The sequence below is a fragment of the Natrix helvetica genome (genome assembly GCF_964273705.1).
Source record: "Natrix helvetica genome assembly, chromosome: Z".
Taxonomy (NCBI): Eukaryota; Metazoa; Chordata; class Lepidosauria; order Squamata; family Natricidae; genus Natrix; species Natrix helvetica.
In genome coordinates this window covers 124,886,037-124,908,443 of record NC_138554.1, presented here as the reverse complement: position 1 = coordinate 124,908,443, position 22,407 = coordinate 124,886,037, and the positions used below count along the sequence as shown (strand labels likewise).

The 22,407-nt window shown below is 43.3% G+C and overlaps 1 long non-coding RNA gene across 1 annotated transcript in view; it reads left to right on the top strand.

Moving 5' to 3' along the window:
- The first annotated feature begins 527 nt into the window (after positions 1-527).
- The window catches only part of LOC309401009, a 64,874-nt gene continuing 42,994 nt past the window's right edge, over positions 528-22,407 (top strand). The window contains exon 1 of the long non-coding RNA XR_014176745.1: positions 528-775. This is a non-coding gene — a long non-coding RNA (uncharacterized lncRNA). The remainder of the gene's footprint in view (positions 776-22,407) is intronic.

Below are 22,407 nucleotides of genomic sequence, written 5' to 3'. Positions count from 1 at the left end.
TTTGCAGGATTGAGCTCATCCCTGAAAGAAACTGGAACATCTCTGTTCACCACAGACAGAAGCCTGCTCCCTGATGGTCTTTGACTTGTCAAGTTAAAAATACAGAAATGTGACATGGAAAACCCAATGGTTTTATGGCTTTCCTTCCTTCCATGCTTTCCCTGGCAGTTGTGTTCCCTTTGGGTTTTGTTCCAGTGTTTAAATCCACAGCCAGCTTGCTGGAGCAAATGACAAGAGACTTGGTGGGAAGACAAACAAGTTTGTTCAAGCCCTTTTTGACAAATTGCTTTTTTTTTTAAGCTTCCCGTTGGCTTCAGCACATTGTGTTCTTCTGCATCACCGCCTTGCAGAGCCATATGTGGAAATAATAAAGTATCCTCCTGTTTCCCAAGATAGGGGAGAATTTGTGTAGCCAAACCAATGAAAGAAAATACTACGAACTGATTAACAAATATGGTTATACGCAGCCGTGCAGGGAGCAAGCTGCAGACCTAGAGTGCAGGAAACATTAGTCAGCACAGGCAATGAATAACCTCCCATTAAAGATCATCAGGGTTCTCTGCCAAGGGAAAGCCAGCAACAGCCTAGCTAGAAAGCAAAGGAAGTTTGCCAGCAGTTTTCTTTCCCTTAGGATTAGATTTCCAGCTGCAGAAATGGGATGCATATACACTGAACAGATTGCTGGCTAGGTACACAAAAGGACCCTGTTTTGTCTCCTGCACAAAAGTGATGGCACTCAGCTCCCGACTGGCATTCACAGGAGAAAAGGAACAAGGTAGGATACTTCCAAGTAATGCATTTCACATACGAAGGTCTGGCTCACCAGACATGAGGTTATATAAAATCTTGTTTGGCATCAGCTTATTTTAAGGACACAGCACCATCTAAAGGTTTCATGAAGTAGTGGGGGCAGAAACCTCTGGAGGAATGAATAATCATTGGCCCTTCCACTTCCCACTTTTTAGAAACTGTCGAGAGGGGAAAATACATCTACAGTCTTTGCAGACAAATCAAAACATTTGGTTGTTGTTGTTGCTTTGACAACTTCCACCCATGGAATATTTTTTGCTTGCAAACTAGGGGGAAAAAAGATTTGCATTTATTTATATCTCCAGTATGCTACTAGATGATAGAAGCAACCTCAGCCTTACAAAGAAGGGTGGGGATAACTTCAGTTTTTCTTTCCCTTCTAAGATTATTGTGCAACTTTAAACTTAGTGTTATTAGCATTTTCAGCATGGGGACAATCTAGATTTTATTGAAATCTCCTCTATAAAGGGCTGTAAAAAATTAGAAATATTTTAAAAGGAGTGCACCCTTAGGGCTCTGCCAGTGGTGGGTTGCAGGTGGTACACCCTGGAATGTGTGTACCGGAGTCTGCCCGGAGCACTCTCCTGCCTGTGCTCCTTACCTGTCCTTTAAAATCTTCGGCGCTTATGCACACATGCATGGTGCATAAGCACCTGCGCAACACGACACTGAGCAGCTGGAGCATCGCAGAGGCTTGCGGAGGTGTCACTGGAAAGTAAGATGCACGCACTGCATGTGTGTGTGTGCATGCCACACGCATTCATGTGGAAGATGCTGGGCCCCGTTGCAACTGTATCAGTTGCAACAGGATCCAGAACCCACCACTGGGCTGTGCATGTAATACCTCTGCTGCATGAATTGCATTGGTACCATTCTATGTATGGACTGGTACCAATGATGCGAGATGTTAGTTACGACAATTGAAACCCTTCATTCATGTCATAAAAGGTAAAGGTTCCTCTCACACATATGTGCTAATCATTCCCGACTCAAGGGGGTGGTACTCATCTCCGTGTCAAAGCCAAAGAGCCAGCGCTGTCTGAAGACATCTCCAGGGTCATGTGGCCGGCATGACTAAATGCTGAAGAACGCTGTTACCTTCCCACCAAAGATGGTCCCTATTTTTCTACTTGCATTTTTTATGTGCTTTCGAACTGCCAGGTTGGCAGAAGCTGGGACAAGTACTGGGAACTCACTCCATTATGTGGAACTAAGGATTCGAATCGCCGAACCGCCAACCGTCCTGATCAACAAGCTCAGCATCTTAGCCACTGAGAGCCAGTTAATAGGCGGACTGTCCTATCCCAATTACATTGAACCACCTATTACATTGAACCACCATTGAACCACCAATTACATTGAACCACCATAGGTCCTAATAATTAAATAATTCTGATGAAACCTGCTCTAGGAAAAGAATCTCCTCCAATATAGTTCCCAACCTATGGAACATGTGCCCCAAGAATTCCAAGGATACAAGAGTGATATTCAATCCTTTGTGGTTTCATGGGCACTTACTCCATCTTTTTAACTTTGTTTATTTTTGTCCCAAAGGAGCTTTTTCAAATGACAGCTGGAGTTTCTTGTTATTCCTTGAAGAGATTTTGCTTCTCATCCAAGAAGCTTCTTCAGTTCAGACAACCATGACCTGAATGCTAAGAATCTCCATAGGCATTTGTTACTTTTTATAAGGATTTTATGGTTTGCATTGTTTGTTTATTTTACTTGTAAAACACTCAGTGTCACAGTGAAAAGGATAATGTAAAAAATTAATCTATTGATCAACCAATCACTAAAGTATGGGAAGGACTATGTTGAATCAATCCAGCAATCTATGACCAACAATGTAATTGGGATAAGCACAGAGAACTCCTGAGTCTTTCCATCATGTTGACAACAACCAATATTGAGACAATTGTTCTCTTTAAACTTGAAAATAGCAGATTTCCTGGTTAGAAGTTATAACCCAGCCTTTTCCATTGGCACTCCTCTATAGTTAAAACTTGTGAGTTCTGAAAGTTATAACCACAGTACCTCTGTGGATCTATTCTCCATGAATTTATTTAATTCATCATTGAACCAAAATTTTATTTTTTTTCCAACATAATATCATTTGGTGGTAGAGGTTCCATAGGGATGGGACCACAATTGAAATAGGTTATTCTCCTTGACTCATCTCGCCCATCCTTAACAGATAGTTAGAACAATTAATCAGTGGAACAATTTGCCTCCAGAAGTTGTGAATGCTCCAACACTGAATTTTTTTAAGAAGAACTTGGATATCCATATGTCCAAGTGGTGTAGGATTTCCTGCTTCCAGGTCCTTCCAACTAACATTCTATTCTATTCCAATATGGAGATAGGTCCTTAGCAGACTTTTGCTGGTGAATGAGGCAGACTAGTTTCATTGGGGTAAAACAAAACCTCAGATTGCAATTATTGTAAAATAATGGACAATATATGCCTCTCTCCACTATTAGTTACCCAAATTTTTGGATACCAAATTGGTAAATATGTATGTATGTATGTATGTATGTATGTATGTATGTATGTATGTATGTATGTAAGGAAAACCAATTTCATTGGATTTAAGTACAATGAAAATAAAGATTATACTTATATACAAGAAGTGTCAATTATAATGTGTTGTAAAATGCAAAAAGGCCTATATTAAGAGAAGTGGAATAAAATTCCTGAAGTTAGGTATATATAGCAAGGAGAGCTTTGAGGTAGGATGTCTTGTTATATTGATTTCCATTAACTAATTGGCAGAAGGTAGTAGAATCGGCAAAATATATGAAAGAGCTTGGCATGAATCACACTAAACTGCACACTGTTAATAAGCTGGTGCTGATACATGGTTTGAAAAGTTTTCTTCTCTTGGGAAAAAAGCAAAGCAAAGCAAAGCAAAACTAAACTTTTTTATACACCTGTTTCTCATTATTTTTCATTTTTCTTTCATTCGTTCATTCATTCATTCATTCATTCATTCATTCATTCAATATCTATGCAGATTTTCAAGTCTGAAGAAGTTTCTTGCATGAGAAGGGAAACCTTTTCAAGAAAAAAAAAGCCAAGAAAGTTGTCTTTTGAAAAGCACCTTGTGGACATTGATTCACTCACTCATTTATTCACTTATTCAATTTGTATAGATGCCCAACTCAACCAAGTGACTCTGTTAAAACAATCAAAAAACCTAAAACAATAAAAACACCCAAAGAATCCATATATACAGCACATGTAGAAGAAGAGTAGGGACAGCTGGGGAACAGAGTTAAATGAGTTATCAGTTTAGACTATTTCAGTTGCCACAAGCAATCCAGGTCCATGGATTTCTTAAATTCCTTATCTAGCACTAATTTAGTGTTGATCATTAGTTGACCAAATTGTTGTGCAGAGAATGAATCTTATTTGTGCAACTTTACAAATAATCCCAATTCTTTACACCTGTCAGCAGGTGGCATAGTTAGTAGTGATTTTTTTAAAAAAAAATAACTATCAATTAACCATATTTATATAACCACCTATCTCATATCGTGATTCTAGATGCGTTACAACAATCCATAAAAACAAAAGAGATTATTTTATGGTTAGAGGTGATGTTCCATATCTCTGAAACCTGCCTCTTTCTAATATGCAAGGCACACACACACACACACACACACACACACACACCAGAGGACATACTATTCTCCCTTGGGAGTGAATTGACTCGCAAGAAGCCACTGGAGATGTATTCATATATCTCACAGTTTCACACAACCAGTCAAGGAGAAATCCATTAAAATTATCTTCTTCGAAATCCATTTAGAAACAAGCACTTGCCCATAAAACTAAGGAGTATGGGTTTAAAAAAATGAAATTTCTTTAGATGAATTTTCTGCCCAGCAATAGATAAATTTATTTATGCTCATAAGCATTAGAAGATGGCTTCCTGGGTTGCTTGTTATTATGACAACTAATTTTTGGTGCGTTTCCCCCACACACAAACACACACTTGTTCTTTCCACTGTTTTTGTGTGGCCTCTTTGCACAAATGCAAGATATATTCCCCTTTTGTCTGTTTGACCATAATAGCACTAGTTTTGAATGACACATAAAGGAAGTGAGTCCAAGAAATGATTCAGATGCTGCTTTGATTTGGATATGCCTTGCTTGGAAAACGGTCCGATCTTGGCCTTGCAGGATAATTATGCTGGGCTGATCCTTAAAGCTATATTTGGGCTGAGGAAAAATAGGCTATGTTCCCAGTCAGTCCCAACATTTTCTCTTCTTCTGGTTTTCTTCGCTTATTCAGCTGCTTTGCCTGTGTGACACATGGCCTTAATCCTGGTTGCTATTAATAATATTTCATCTTTGGTGCGGTGTTTTCAAGGGTGCCAAGTACATTTTGGGGGGGAGGGTCACAATCCTTTCAACAATCTTACCCCCCTCCCCCATCCTTGGTGTGTCCCAGATGTTTTGGGTTGTAATTATTATCCGTCCCAGTCAGCTTGACTGTGTCATGCCTTTCACTGTGATGATGATGAATGAAAGAATAAACATAAGTACCTTATAAACTGGCAATTAGTTACATTGTGTTTAGTGTCTCACAAATTGGTTTCTCACATATTTCAGAAGTCATCTATCAGATTAGTGGAGGTACCATTTTTTCAAAGATGTTTTAGTTGATGAGGATGGTTGTTGTTTTTTCACCCTTAAATACATTTTATGCTAAGAGTGTGATTGAAATTTTTCAGCAATATTTGTTTTTTAGAGAAATATAATAAGAAAGAAGAGCTTGCTAGGGATTTGCTCCACTTTGACATGAACAATCTTCAAGAAGAAACACATAGAAATACCATTAACAGTATTAGGAATGATTTTTTTTATTCTACCAGAGTCAACGTCTACCCCCAAAATTTTCAATGTAAACAATATTTTCTCCTTTAATTGTCATGGCTGAAGTGCAACCATAGCAAGGATAATTTGTGTATTCCAATAGGGTACAGCTAGAGCTGCTCTGAACATTGCTAATCCATGGTTTGTAGTGATATAAAATAACTATATCAATTTATCTCAAAGAGAGTTCTAGATTAAAATGAATATGTCTAGGTTATCCAAATTGCCCAATTATATGTCTCTAATCCTGGAATTAAGGGACACAGTGGCTAAGATGCTGAGCTTGTCAATCAGAAAGTTGGCAGTTCAGTGGTTTGAATCCCTAGCACTGCGTAACAGAGTGAGCTCCCATTACTTGTCCCAGCTTCTGCCAACCTAGCAGTTCAAAAGTATGTAAAAATGCAAGTAGAAAAATGGTGCACCTTTGGCATCTAGTCATGCCAGCCACATGACCAGAGTGCTTTGGATAGTGCTGGCTCTTCAGCTTTGAAACGGAGATGAGCACCGCCCCATAGAGTCGGGTAATGTAGTGTAGAGATAGTAATGTATCTATACTATTGTGTCCATGCAGATGACGTCAGGGAATTCCCCCTGACAGCCGGCATCTGCACTAGCAACAGCCAGGTCGCGTCTGATTGGCTAAGACGTGACCTGGCTGAGAGCGGGGAAACTCTGGCTTGGGGATTGGCTGGTTCGTCTGACAGCTTCGTATAAATAGCTGTCAGACGAACCCTGCTTGCTTCTCTCCTGTATATTTGTTAAGTCTGTTCGTGTTCAATAAAATGTGGTTAATTCTCCTCACGACTCCGATCGCCTTTTATGCCAACTTAACACTGGCGACGAAGGTGGGATCCAGCCGTCGCTAACCCACCGAACGCTCCACCTCGGCACAACTGTATTGGCGACCTTTTCCGTTCCTGCCTAGCTCGAACCTGAGGAGACCATGTCGGCGATGCCAACTTTCGTCCCCTTCGGCTGCGACGGCGAGACATGGGAAGCGTTCCTGGAGCGCTTCGAGTGCTACCTGATAGCCAACGGCCGTCGCAATGTGCCGGACGATGAGAAGTGCAGCTTCTTCCTGAGCTGCTGCGGCACACCAATGTTTAGCGCCGCTCGCTCACTAGCCGCGCCTCAGCCAGTCCACTCACTTAACGGAACATCTTCAGCGCCACTACACCCCTACACCATCCTGGGTGGCGAGGCACTACACTTTCAGACGCTGTGTACAGAAGCCGGAGGAGTCAGTGAGCCAGTTCCTCCAGTCGCTTCGCACAGCGGCGATGAGGTGCGAGTTTGCCGACCTCGACCGCAACCTCACAGAACAGTTCGTCAGCGGCGTAAAAGACTTGCGCCTTCGCCGGCGGCTCCTGTCACAAGCGGACATCACATTGACTGGGGCCATTGAGCAGGCAAGGGCAGCTGAACTCTCCGACGAGTCAATGGCGGAGATGTTCAACCTGCCGCCTCCGCCAGGCCGTACTTGCCTGGTGGACGAGCTGGTTCCCCTGCCTATTGACTACCCTGAGGAAGGAGCGGTGGCTCGCATTGGCCAGTCCTCCAGAAGGCGCGGCCCTCAGAGAGCCCGGGAAGCTGTGACCGCTTGCCTGGGCTGTGGAGGCAACCACGACCGCTCTGGTTGCCCCTTTAAGGCCGCGGTATGCCGCCGCTGCCTTAAGAAAGGACATTTGGCCCAGGTTTGCCGAGCACAGTTTCCCTTGCCGCAGCGCCCAGATGACGTCCCGACCACAGCCGCCGTCAAGCAGCGACCTGGAAGCCGTTCTGGACGTCAGCAGCAGCAGCAGCAGCAGCAGCCTTCGCGCGGAGGCTGCTACGCCGTGGACGCTGATCTTCACGCCAACCCCGCAGAGTTGGCCTTCCACACGGGTGCAGGTGCGGAGCGCATCAAGGCGTCGCTCCTCATTGAAGGCTCCCCCTGCACCATGGAGGTGGACTCGGGGTCTTCCCGATCCCTCTTGTCGTGGGCAGAGTTCTCCTGCCTCTGCCCAGGCATCTCAAAGACCCAGCTCTCCTCCCCAGACGCAACCCTACGGGACTACCAGGGGACTCTAATTCCTACCCTGGGTTGTCACCTGGTGCAGGTGGAGTATGGGGACTTTTCAGGGTGCCTTCCCCTTCTAGTAGTGGAAAAGCCTTTGCCAGCCCTCCTGGGCCTTGACTGGTTCCCGGCACTTGGCCTATCAGTGCACAGGGTAAGGCAAGTGGTGGCCACGCCTCCTGACGTGGCCGACGTGCTTGCCAGGTTCTCCGATGTGTTTGATGGGCAGCTGGGGGCGTATAAGGGAACGCCCATTTCCTTGAACCTAGACCCCCAGGTTGCCCCCATTAGGCTGAAGGCCCGTAGGGTGCCTTTCGCCTTGAGGGCAAAGGTTGATGCGGAGCTGGACAAGCTCGTCGCGCAGGGAGTCTTGGAGCCGATGGATTACTCCAAGTGGGAGACCCCTTGGTCATCCCAGTTAAGGCGGATGGCTCCATTCGCCTCTGCGCCGACTTTAAATCCACCATCAACCTTGCCCTCCAGGCGAACCCCTATCCAGTTCCGGTAGTGCAGCACTTGCTCCACTCTTTGGGGCAGGGCTGCATCTTTGCGAAGCTGGATATGGCGCAGGCCTACCAGCAGCTCCCGGTGGATGACGAGGCGGCGGCCGCGCAGACCATCGTCACCCACCGTGGAGCTTTCCGTTGCCGCCGCTTGCAATTCGGCGTTTCCGTAGTCCCGGGGATCTTCCAGAGCCTTATGGAGCGGCTGCTCCATGGGCTCCCTGGTGTGGTTCCGTACTTCGATGACGTCCTGATCGCCGCCAGCAGCCGATCGGGCCTCATCAAAGTACTAGTGAAGGTCCTCGAGCGTTTCAGGGGCGCGGGATTAAAATTAAAATGCAGCAAATGCTCATTTGCTGTGCCCCGGGTTGATTTCCTGGGCTTCACAATTGACGCCCAGGGAATTCACCCCACCCCTTCCAAGGTAGCAGCCATCAGGAACGCCCCCACGCCTGCCTCCAAGACGGAGCTGCAGGCGTTCCTTGGCTTGCTTAACTTTTACGCGCCATTTTTGCCGCATAAGGCGTCACTAGCCGAGCCGCTGCATCGGTTGCTCGACCGATCGGCAGCCTGGCGCTGGGGCAGCCGCGAAGCGCATGCGTTCGCGGCTGTCAAAGACTTGCTGACGTCAGAGGCAGTCCTCGTCCAATATTCGGACAAGCTGCCTTTGACTCTAGCTTGTGACGCCTCCCCCGTGGGTTTGGGGGCGGTCCTGAGCCATGTGCTGCCCAATGGCTCAGAGGCCCCCATAGCCTTTTATTCCCGGACACTGACTTCTGCAGAACGCAACTACAGCCAGATTGACAAGGAGGCTCTGGCTGCAGTGTCAGGGATTAAGAGGTTCCATGATTACCTCTATGGTCGGCACTTTACTTTGTTCACTGACCATAAGCCACTCCTTGGGCTTTTGGCAGGTAACAAGCCGACCCCTCCCATCCTATCACCACGCATGACTAGGTGGACAGAGTTCCTAGCTGCATACAGCTACACTCTGCTCTACCGGCCGGGCAGCACATAGGGCACGCTGATGCCCTCAGCCGCTGCCCCCTGCCCGTTGCAGACCCCCCGACAGTGCCGTGCCTGTCGGTTTTGGCCATAGCGGATTTGGCTCTGCCCCTCTCTTCCGGAGAGGTGGCCTCAAAATCTAGGGCTGACCCTGACCTGTCCCAGGTCATGCTTTGGGTCCAAAGGGACTGGCCTGAGGGTCCGGTGCCAGAGCACCTTCGCCCCTTCAAGGCCAGGCAGCTGGAGCTGTCACTTCACAGTGGGTGCCTCCTGTGGGGTGACAGGGTGGTCATCCCACCCAGCCTGCGCCATCAGGTGCTATCTCGCCTTCATGAGGGCCACCCGGGCATAGTGCGCATGAAAGGCCTGGCGCGCAGCTATGTCTGGTGGCCTCGCATTGATGACGAGATAGCCGCCTGGGTGGCCGGCTGCTCCCCCTGCCAACATTCCCGACCGGCGCCACCGGCAGCTGCTCCGAGGGAATGGGAATTGCCCCGTGGGCCTTGGTCCCGCCTCCACGTGGATTTCGCGGGCCCCTTCAGAGGCCAGGTCTTCATGGTGGTGGTGGATGCATATTCGCACTGGGTGGAGCTCATCCTTATGAGGTCCACCACAGCCGAGGCCACGATCAGGGAACTGACTAGGCTTTTCGCCACCCATGGCTTGCCGGATGTCATTGTCTCTGATAACGGGCCGCAATTTGCATCCACTGCATTCCAGCTGTTCCTGGCCTCTCAGGGTATCCGCCATGCCCCAGTTGGCCCATACCATCCAGCTAGTAATGGCCGGGCGGAACGGGCGGTCTGCTCGGCCAAGGAGGCGTTAAGCAGGATGGATGGGGCAGACTGGCCATCAAGGGTGGCTGCTTACCTTTTGGTACAGCATGCCACTCCTTGCCCCCTGACCGGGAAGTCTCCAGCCGAGCTGCTAATGGGCCGGTGCCTGCGGACCACCTTGGATAGGTTGCACCCGCTCTATTCAAGTGAACAGCCTGGCAACCTGGGGCCCCCTCCACGTTCCTTCATTCTGGGCAATTCCGTGTGGGCTCAGGCATTCTCAGGGGCGGTTAGGTGGGTGCCTGCCACCATCACCGCCATAACCGGCCCCTGTTCTTACAGGGTCCAACTACTTGATGGGACCGAATGGCAGCGGCACCTGGATCAATTGAGGTGCCGCCTGCCCTGCAACAGTGACAACAACCCTGCCAGGTCGGCCATCGACATCGCTGCGCCTGAGCCCTCCAATGCATCGATTCCTGGTGCCCTTCCACCAGTCACTGTTCACCCGGTCCAGCTGCCCAAGGCCTTTCCGTCCTCGGACGCTGCCTCCCGGCCGTCCATAGTTAGGGGTGTGCCGCCCGTTAGGCAACTGCCTCCCGGTTTCCCGTTGGCCTTCCCCGAGTCAGGCCATGCCTACCCTGATGTTCCCTGCTCAAGCCCGCCTTCGACCGCGCCCCCTCGGCCCTGCCTACCTGATCCTTGTCGTTCTCCGTCCGAGGTGGGCCTCCAAGATGGCGCCTGGAGCTCCACTCCCTTGCGGGAGGAGCTTCGACGAGCACCACCTTCCCCTCCGGCGCCTCCTGTCGAACTGAGGCATTCTGGGCGGATCCGGCGCCGCCCAGACTATTTACGTGAGTACGTATGTGCGTCGTCTGCACATGCGCACTCACTGGGGGGGAAGGAGTATTGTGTCCATGCAGATGACGTCAGGGAATTCCCCCTGACAGCCGGCATCTGCACTAGCAACAGCCAGGTCGCGTCTGATTGGCTAAGACGCGACCTGGCTGAGAGCGGGGAAACTCTGGCTTGGGGATTGGCTGGTTCGTCTGACAGCTTCGTATAAATAGCTGTCAGACGAACCCTGCTTGCTTCTCTCCTGTATATTTGTTGAGTCTGTTCGTGTTCAATAAAATCTGGTTAATTCTCCTCACGACTCCGATCGCCTTTTGTGCCAACTTAACACATACAATAGTAGTCTTCCAAGGCTTAACAAGGAGCTGAGCTGGAATACATGCATAAGTAACTCCAGGTGAGAATTGGGTAGATTCTAAGATTGTAATTTGTAGCAACAATTGCTGGCATACAGTTATGGTTAAGACTCCTAGAGACATATAATAACACATGGCATTCATTAATTGCATTATCCATCCTTCCTGGTCAACTCTTTGATATTTGAACAAATATCTGAACCGGACTTCTGATAGGACCTACCTCTGAGTAGGGTTTTAAACTGAATCCATGGAAAAGGAATGATGCCACCCATGCAGAAGTCCAAGGAGACACAACTCTGTAGCAACCCCAGTTATTTTAGTGTCATCTCTCTACATTTTAAAACTGTAGATCCAGATTCAGAAGCAAGGGTTCTGTGTAAGAGAGGTCTCAATTGTACCTGCATTCAGTGAATCAATTGTAGAGTTCTTAATAATTTTACTGTCTCTTACATTCAGCATTCAGTCTCTTACAACAATTAACCAGATGCCTTCAAGAAACTCTAAGCAGGGGTAAGACAGAATCAGATCCCTTCCACTATTCCTTACCAGCAACTAGTATTTAGATATTACCTGTGATTTAGGAGGAAGTATGCAGCTATCAATGGCAGTACAGGTAGTGTGATCACTCAGGTCAAGGCAAGGATGCAACACAGTCAGCTGATAGTTCAAATTGTACCTTTATTGCTCCAAGTTTCCCCCAAACATTCCCACATTATGGCAAGTTCTAGAGAAAAGTGATCACACACACACACAAACACACACACCTCCAGCAGCCTCTGGGTGCAAGTAGTGAAGCAAAGTGCTGTGAACACAATGGCTGCAAAGTAAGAATCCAGCAGGGCAAGGGAATAAGTCAATGAGTTCAGGAATTAAAGGAACAAGGCAATTAAACCAGGAAGCAAGAAATAAAGCAAGAAGTTGAGGAAACTCCAAACTTTGGCAATGGCACACAAAACTCCAGGAACTCAGTGTATGTTCCTGAAAATGCCCCTCCCCACAGCATCTCCTTAAGCCTCCATTCCCAGATGTGCCTTGTGAAAAAGGGTGGGGCATCCTCCTGAGTCATTGAGTTAGTCTGTGCTGTTACTGCCTTCTCTCTACTCTCTGTTCTCGGGGATCAGGAGGGAACGGCTCTTGCTCATCGCCTGAGCTCCTTTGCTCCTCATTTCTACTGCCTGTCCTCTGTTGGTCATCCTGGCCCCGCTCCTCCCTGCTAGCAAGCCAGCCCACTCCTGAGGGACCTGGCCTGCCTCCTCCCCACATTCCCCCGAAGCCAACAAAGCTGTCCTTCGGTCTCCCTTAGCTCCAATTGCAGCTCATCTTCCTCCATAGATTCAGGCTCCAACCGGAACATGATAGGTAGTATTTATTTAATGACTGGTTGCTTAACAACTATTCAAACTTACCTACAGGAACATACACAGATATATACATACCTTAGTTCCAATAGCTGCACATATATCCCTATTGTCATATGATCAGATTTTGGATGCTTGCTCACCTGTATTGCTGTTTACAATATTCTGCTTTCACTTGACTGCAATCTATCAGGTTTTTTTTTTCTAATTTCTGACCTTTTCTGGCAAAACACACTCATGGGAATACACAGATTCACTTAACAACCATTTGCTTAATGACCACCATGTTTGCTTAACAGCTAAATGATTATAGGTTTGCTCAGATCCGGAGCGGATGGGCCCCCCTCAGTGGACCAGACGGGCCGCCAACAGCGAGTCTTGTGAGACCATCCTGGGAGGAGTTTGATTCTGTTGCCCCCGAGGATTTGGATAGGTTGCGTGGACGGCTGCGACCTACCACATGTTTAATGGACCCGTGTCCCTCCTGGTTGGTACTGGCATCTTGGGAGGTGACCCGAGGCTGGCTTCTGGGCCTGGTGAATGCCTCATTGGGTGAGGGATCCTTACCAGCCGCCTTGAAGGAGGCGGTGGTGAGACCCTTACTTAAGAGGCCTGCACTCGACCCAATGGAGCTAGCTAACTATCGTCCAGTCTCCAACCTTCCGTTTTTAGCGAAGGTTGTCGAGAATGTGGTGGCGCAGCAGTTTCCACAACACCTTGACGAATCCGAGTATCTAGACTCACGCCAGTCCGGCTTCCGACCCGGGCACAGCACAGAGACAGCCTTGGTCGCGTTGGTCGATGATCTCTGGAGGGCCAGAGATAGAGGTTGTTCCTCTATCCTGGTCCTATTAGACCTCTCGGCGGCTTTTGATACCATCGACCATGGTATCCTATTGCGCCGGTTGGAGGGGATAGGAGTCAGAGGTACCGTTTTGCGGTGGTTCGGCTCCTACCTCTCCGACCGGAGGCAATGTGTGTTGACAGGGGGACAGAGGTCGACCCCGAGGCCACTCACTCACCTGTTCCGATTAGCAGGCCTGGCATAATTACAACTGTCCCTCCTGGCAAATGTATTATTATCTGGTTATTTTAGGGTTTTTTAATCTGTTGTGTCTGTTTTAGGGATTTTAAAAAAAATTATATTTATTTAGCTTTGTACAGTTCTTTTAATTGCATTTTAACCTCCTCCAAACTGTACATATTTAATTTTTTATTGTATTTTTGTGATATTCTCTATGGACTGTACACCGCCCCGAGTCCCTTCTGGGAGAGGGGGCGGTCTAGAAGCACAAATAAATTGAAATTGAAATATAGGTTTGGTCATTGTAGGTGCCTCCAATTTTGACAGTCATGGTTTACAATGGAAATTCCAGGCTTCATTATGATCATAAATTGAGGACTACATGAAGTGATTGTGAGCCAAAATGGATGAATCTGGCTAGCCCCACTTTAACAACAATTAAATTAATGATTATCTGGATATTACTATGTAGTAGTAGAGAAGTATTTTCTCTCCTGAAACTTCATTGTTGGTTTCAGTAGATGATTTCTGAGCTGTAAGGTAAAAAAAAAGGGGGGGGAGAGGTGATCCTTATCAAGCAAATTAAACATGATATATAATTTAATTGGATGCACATCTGAAATCACATTTGTCCCTTAATTCAAGCCAAATGCCGGAATTTATCATTTGCTTCTTTTCATAACTTCAAGATGTGTTTTGTTTTTAACACTCTTTTTCCTGTGATTTTAGAAACAAAAATCAGCTTAGATTAAAGGCATTTAGCAAGATAACATTCATTGAATGAAGGGAAAAGGTATTTTTTCAATATTTTTAAAGGCATGATACTGTTTCTGTAAATCAGGAGAATGTGCATATTTTAGTTTCACAAATTTTATTAATAGGCACACGCTATTACGATTTACAAGTCACTTCATTAGATGCATGGAGCAGCTAACCCGATGTAGGATTTAAATTGGAGTGAAGCCACAAAAATCAAGGAAGATATATTGGTTATGAAGGTGCAGGTTACATCTGAGACACATTGTAAGTCTATTGTAATTCTACTGCCTTAAAAAAACACTGTTGTGTTGTGAATTTCTAGATAGCTTGAAATCTCTTGACGAGACATACATGTGAATATGAAGCCATATTTGAATACATACATGTGAATCAAATGTTCACATACATCTGTGGGTTTCTAGCTATCTCAGAAAGTCTCAACACAATGGATTTTTAGCACATTGCAGTTGTTAATTGATAAGGTAATTGTAACCTTTCTTACATATAACCAAATTTGCATAACACTACTTTCCCTTATCCCTTTTTTCTCCTCCAGCCTCATATCAGTTTAATCCTACATCTGTTCAGCCACTTTATGCTTCTCATGAAATGAGTTGCAGCTTAGAAAAATATAAGCCTTTTAATAATACTTAGATATACAGTTTTCAGGGTAGAAGAACAGGGAGTAAATCAACTGATTCTACAGCCAGAAAAGAATAGAACTGTTAGCCAAATGTTTACATTGCATACATTTTGCTATTGCATGTGACTTATCTTAATCTAATCATTTAAACTGAGCTGAAGAAAAACAAATATATTGGGAAAGAAAAGAATGATAGAAAAAGGTGAGCTAAAACTTGAAGATAAGAACATAAAATACTGTATTTTTGGAAGAATTGTTCCTGACACATATACACCTCTTTTTTTTCACTTTCTAATCTTCTTCTTTTGAGGTATTAAAAAGCATTGGAAGTGTTTGAGACTATTCAAGAAATATATGGGTAGAGCTAAGCTTTTAACTATATTTGGAGAACAAGATGATTATGTAAATAGTCATCTTCCAATGCTTTGCCATCTACCTAAAAGGGCAGTTTATTCTATAATAAATATTTAAAAGTTTGGAATATTATTCATCCATACAAGGACAGAGTAAGATGCACTGTCATTTGGTGATTTTGTTCATTGGCCTTTCTGAAATGAACAAGAATTTTGTTTTCATACAAACTTTAATAGATTGATAGCTACAGCTTGGCCTAAAGGTTTTCTTGTAGCCCTCTTTGTGAGAATTTTAGGAAATGTCTGTGGAGCAATGTCATTGATCAAATGTCTATGGATCAGCAATTCTCAATTTTGGCAACTTTAAAACAGGCGGACTTCAACTCTTGTAAATTCTGAAATGTTTCTCAGAGGTTATGGCATAATCTTAGCAGTGAATTTAGTGAGCTTGCTTGCTCCTTCTTATTACTGCATGTGTTGGAGACTACAATTCTGCATTTTTCACAGTGCTTTGAACAGTACATCATTTGGGAACATTCAGAAGTGTGTGTGTTACCCAAGCATAGATGTGCACCCACACATGATGCAATATATTAGACAAAACTCAACAAAATGGCTTTTGGTTTCCATGCAAAAAAGGTCCTCAAGGTAGATCAGTCTAGGAATCCAATCTCATGCAGATCAGAATCCAATCTCATGTAGATCAATACTACTTTTATTGTAAAACTATAGTAATCAGATCTTGCACTTCCTATAATCTCCTCACTTTCTATAATCTTTGTAAGAATTAGGAAGAGCCTTCTCTGAAACATCTATTCATAATACATTCCTTCCTCAAATTCAGTACTCCTTCACTTGGCCTTTATTTTGGCAGTGGCTCTTCCTTGTGTATCTCAAGGCCATTTCCTTTTCTCTCTATGGGAGCGCAACATTCAAAATAATGAAAATCTCAGGAACTTTTAATGAAAACGTAGTTTGAGAAATATTGGCTCCCCACCAGGGAGAAAACACAGCTAACAAATAAAACGTACTACTTATTTAGTTGTTAACTATACTTGTCTGCCAAACATTCCTAGAAGTTCTAGGCATCTAAGACTAAATGTTTTAACTTCTCCTCTAACCCCAAATACATAGGAAAATGTCACATAAACAAGCTAACTATGCTACAGTTAGCATACCTGCAGTATTACACATCCTCCTCCTGTTTCAAATGGGGAAGGGAGAGTTTTTACTAGTTTCTTGAAACTCTGAATATATGAAATAAACCAAGACTCTACTGTAAGCGAGTTCTGAAGAATTGAGCAATGATGGGAAAACATGCCTCTGAGACCCCATCTGCAGGGACAAGAACTGGAGATGTTTGACACTATGAGATCTGGTTGGACAAATAGATAAATATCAGAAAATATGGTCTCTCCGATTCTCAGAGTGGAACAGTACCGGCCCTTTAAAATGATGGTCAGCACCTTGGAAAACACTCAGAAGACCACTGGCACCCAACGGATCTCCCAAAGTACATCACAGTTACCCATCATGACCTAGGATGTTGTGTTCTGTATGAGCCATAGCTTCCAAATGTCTTTTTCTATTCTCACGAAGGGCAATACCTTCCATTGAACTGACCTAAATTTCAAAATATCATGGTTATTGATTTTGGGAATGCATATAGACAGATTTGCTTGGTAATTGTGATTCATTTCTCATAGCTGCTTAGTCTGTCATGGTTAGCAAACTAGAAACAAAGTCATATGAAGAGAAAATGTTTACCCTTGAGAAAGACTAACTGGAGAAGATTGGAGCTGAGCAAGTTTAGCCTTGAAAAATAATTGCTTGAGAGAGGACAGAACAATATTCTCCAAACTCCCAAAAGGAAGTCACATTCAGAGGGGGGGGAAATCAGCCGGTTTGGAGTGGTTTACCCAAACCAGTAGTGGGAATTGCCCGGCCCCCTGGTTCTATGCCATCTTATTTATGCACATTTTCAAGGTGTGCATGCATGCAATCCACACGCACAAAGTGCATGCATCTCAACCACATGTGTGGTTGGGATGCATGCATGGATGGGGCACATGCAAAGACCGAGCACATGTGTGGACACACTCATGCTCACATTTGCAAACCGATAGGGAAAGTAAGTGACCCCTGGTCACACTGAATGATTCCAGGCTGCAAATTAAGAAATGCACAGATGCTGTTCCAACTGACTATTAAAAATATATAGCTATTCTTCAAGTATTTTGATTAGTTATTCAGAGAGTTGGTGAACTTCTGTCCATTGGATGTGCTCTAGGAGAAGCTCCATGGCTATCTTTCTTGACTGCTTTAATTTGAATTCAGGCACAAAGCAGTGGGTTAGACTTGACTACCTAAATGAGTCATTCCACCTCACTTATTCTATAACATGTCAAAAGTTGGATGTGTATACTAGGAAATTCCCATACAGGCAAGGGAACCTAATATTCAGTTGTGGTCTGAAATGAAGGCCAGCCATTTTTAGAACTGGACAGTATTTTGACACCACCCATTTCAAAGCATTTGATGGGGAACATAATGTTGTTTAACTTAATAAGCAATTCAGAAAAATGAGAAAAGTTTGGAGAAGCGAATTTAGTCATTTTACTAACATCAGGATTACAATCTTTTTTTTAAAGAACTACTCAATTAAAACAAGCAATGGAGCTATAAGTAGTGAAGAAAAGTATTATTCAGGTTGAGGACAGAAAGTTTGCTTTAATTTTTTTTTTAAAAAAAGAAATGAATTTGAGAAAAAAAAGTTGCTGACTCTCAGAGTACAGTTTTTGTACTTTCTTAGGCGATGCTGAGATCTCTGTGTCCTGTCTTGTACATTTTTCTTTCCACTGTTCTAATACAGACAAGCTTTCCTTGCATTAATTAAATCTGAAAGCTAAAACCTTATGAGAAAATCCATTGACTAGAATCTTTTTCAGGTTAAGAAGTTTGGGAAGCCAAGGAGCCCATGGACTGAAAAGGATGACAACAGGAGTAACACACTCATTCATCAATAATGTAAGCTAAAAAGCTTCCCACAAGGGAAAGCTGAACCAATTTAGTTTGTCACCTGAGAGTAGGATACAAAAAAAAAAAGAAAGAATCTTGGAATGGCATTAAATGGATTCAACTATAATAAGAGCAATAAAAACATTTTTTAGTCACTGAGGTATACAATATTCTGAGGGGCCAATAAAGAAGGTGGCAGACCATTGATTCTCCCTAATTTAAGTCTTACAGTTTAGCCATATTTATTTGTTTGTTTGTTTGTCAACAAGTAAAAATATCAGCAAGTGTAGACATGGACATATGAAAAAATGGCACAAATAAATGGATATAAATAAGCAAAACATAGCTATAAACAAATAAAAGAGTAAATATAAATGGGGATAGTAGGACAGGGATAGTAGGCACGCTGGTGCGCTTATGCACACCCTCTTAGGGACCTCTTAAAAACATGTAAGGTTCACAGTAGACAGTTTAAGGTAAAAGGTATGGGGGATAGAGGAACTAACAACAGGATCAGGTAGGGTGTTCCACACATTTATTACTCTATGGCTGAAATTGTTTTTCCTGCAATCAAAATTAAAACAGATTACATTTCATTTGTATCTCTCGATAGCCCTTGTGTTATTGCAGTTGAAGTAAAAGTAGTCATTAACAGGTTGGGCATTATGGCAGATAATCCTGTGTACTAAACTCAGGTCGGAATGTAGATGGAATAGTTCAAGGTTATCCAGGCCTAAAATTTCAAGCCTGGTGGTATGTGGAATTTTATTACAAGCAGAGGAGTTGAGTAGTCTTCTTGTAAAGTACCTCTGGATCCTCTCTAATGTTTTAATGTCTGAAATGCAGTGTGGGGTCCAGGCAGGTGAGCAGTATTCAACTATAGGTCTGGCAAAGGTTTTGCATGCCCTAATTAGCAGAATAGCATTACCAGAGAGAAAACTACATAAAAATAAGATTAACCACTCTGAATGCCTTGTTGGCAATGTTGTTAAGTGAGCTCTGGAGCTTAGATCTTTCGAAATGACTGCTCCTAGGTCTTTGACAGAGTATGGGTCATCTTTTAGATCATTTCCACCCAGCTTGTATTTGATGTTCTGATTTTGTGTACGACTCTGCATTTGTATTTGATGTTCTGATTTTGTGTAGGACTTTGCATTTGTTAGCAGAGAGTTAGAGTTTTCAGTTGTTTGACCATTCAGATACATAATCTAGGTCGTTTTGTAGGGTAGTAGAATTGCCTGTAGTGTTAAATAGTTTTGCATCATTGGCAAAGAGGACACAACTGCTTATAATATGATCACAAATCTTATTTATATAAAGTAGAAAGAAAGAGTGTTGGTCTTAGAACACTGCCTTTGGGAACACCACTGTTAACTGGTGCAGGGTTAGATATAGTGGTTCCAATTTTGACTACTTGTTGCTGTTTGATAGGAATGCAGCTATCAAGTTGTGCAAATATCCAGAAATGCTGTAAAGAACTTAGTTTTAACAGAAGTTGTCATGTACCACTGAATCAAAGGCTTTGCAGAAGTTTATGTAGATTGCATCTATTGCTTTATCCTGGTCGAGTTGAGAGGTCCAAATGCAGTGTATGAGTTTCAGATTACAGGACATTTTTTTCCCGAAACCAAATTGCTTATTAGAGAGTAAGTTTTTTGCATAAGGTTTTGTATCGGTTTTTTAAGTTACCTACAGCCACTTTTATTTTTCCGCCAAAATGATTTTTTTTTAAAATTGGAGTTTTGTTCTTTTTGGCTTTGGGTGTAACAAAATGTACATATAGATTAATGACTTTTTGAACTTCTAATAGAAAAGTGTTGTGTCTTCTGCAGTATTGCAGTCATTGAATGGGATTTGCCAATCTAGAGACGAGAGGTCAGCATCTCTGAGATCGTAGTTTGCTTTTTTGAATTTTTGTATTTAGGAGTCCTATTATGAGATTCTTTGTATGGTATTGTAGGAATATTGTAGGAATTGAACTTATTTCTTACTAGCCAATAACCCGGTATTGCCTGGGTATTTATATATAGGGGGGAAATGTCCAGAACAAACATAATTTCTAATGTTGGATTTTTCCTTACCAGAGGGAGCCTCCTTGTGGAGTACTGTGAAGCCGTTACCATGGCAAGTCTACTGCGCTGTACAGTAGAATCCATTTTATGGCAATACAGGCTGCATCTTAACAGAACACACACCCCACAGTATTTATTTTTAGAGAGTAAGTCTCATATATACACCTCAAAAATTGCACAGCTGCGGGTTAAAGTAAGAGGAAAAGGGGGAGGAGGAAGAGGGAAATAACATAATATATTTAAACTCTTACTACAAAAACTACATGGAGCCATCAGCAGTCAAGATTGGTGTGAACAGCTTGATAGTAGAGTCTAAGGAAAGCTTCTACATTTTCTAGGCAATATCTGTCATCGAATACTTCTATTTTCCCATTGAGTATACCTATAAAAGCTCCAATCTGGGTAACAGGATTTACAGTGAAAAATGACTTCAAGGATGAGCTATTTGCCAAATGGTTTATTCTATTAAAGCGAGCTTCTATGACCAATTGAAGCAGATACGGAATCCAGACCTAGGCAGCTGATTGCAAAAAGAAAACTGAACTTTGCTTCCAGAAATAATAGGGAAAGAGAAACTAGTCTGAGTAACCACAAATAGAAAACTCTATTCGTTCTGCATTAAAAAATAATAATTGCCTCTCTCTGCCTTCAATTTACCAACACTAAAACCTGGATGGACTAACCAAAAAGCACTGTTCTTGTTGTTTCCTCTTTTTAATAAGGCACATTATTTCATTTTAGAATAAACCTAAAAAGGGTTTAGATGCTGCATAACCCAGTTATTTAGCATATGATTTCAGGGTGTAACATTTATAAAATTGAAATTAAAAAGTTCAGGCACCTTTCATTTGCAGACTAAGAAATCCAATTCCATTTACTTTATAATCTCCTAGCTCCTAGGATTTATGAGACACTATAATACAGCGATTAAAGTACCAAGCCTGAACAGAGGAAATCCATATTCTAATCAACAATTAATGAACTTCATTGGGTAACTCTAGGAAAGAGTTATGAAAGAGCATACAGAACCTTTGCCAGATCAATTCTTGAATATAGTTCATCCACCTGGAACCCACACTGTATATCAGACATTAACATGATTGAACAGGTTCAGAGGTATTTTACGAGAATAATACTCTACTCTTCTACTCACAATAGAACTCCCTATGTCACCAGGCTTGAAATGTTGGGCTTGGTCAATCTGGAACTGCACCTCCTGTGGTTCAATCTCAGCATAATACACAAAATTGTCTACAACAATGCCTTACCTGTCAACAACTTCTTCAGCTTCAACCTCAATAATATGCAGCCAAACAATCGATACAAACTCAAGGTAAACCGCTCCAAACTCGATTGCAGCAAATACGACTTCAGCAACAGAGTGGTCAACGCCTGGAATGCTCTACCTGACTCCGTTGTTACATCCTCAAACCCTCACAGCTTCAACCTCAAACTGTCTACCTTGGATCTCACTCCATTCCTAAGAGGTCCATAAAGAGAGCAGGCATAAGCACACCAGTGAGCCTATTGTCCCTGTCTTACTGTCCCCATTTATCTGTATTTACTTCCTTTGTTCGTGTTTATATTCATACCAATACTTGTTATCTTGTACATGTTTGACAAACAAACAAATATAAATAAATAAATAATAAGAGGTCCCCTCTTACAGTAAATGTTAAAAATAATTATCACTATTTCTGATAATAGTTAAATATTTAGTATTTATTTATTATAGTGAAATTATAATTAAATAATAATTTAATTATAATTAAAAATTATTATGTCTAGACTATAGAAAGTGTGTGTTGGATATGGTAATGGATGGGCACACACAGGCTTAACGGTAACAACAGCTCTTTATTAAGTAGAACAAGTGAGAACAATCCAGGGAAGGTTGAGTCTGACAGCAGCCCTTTTATAGGGAGCTGTCAGACA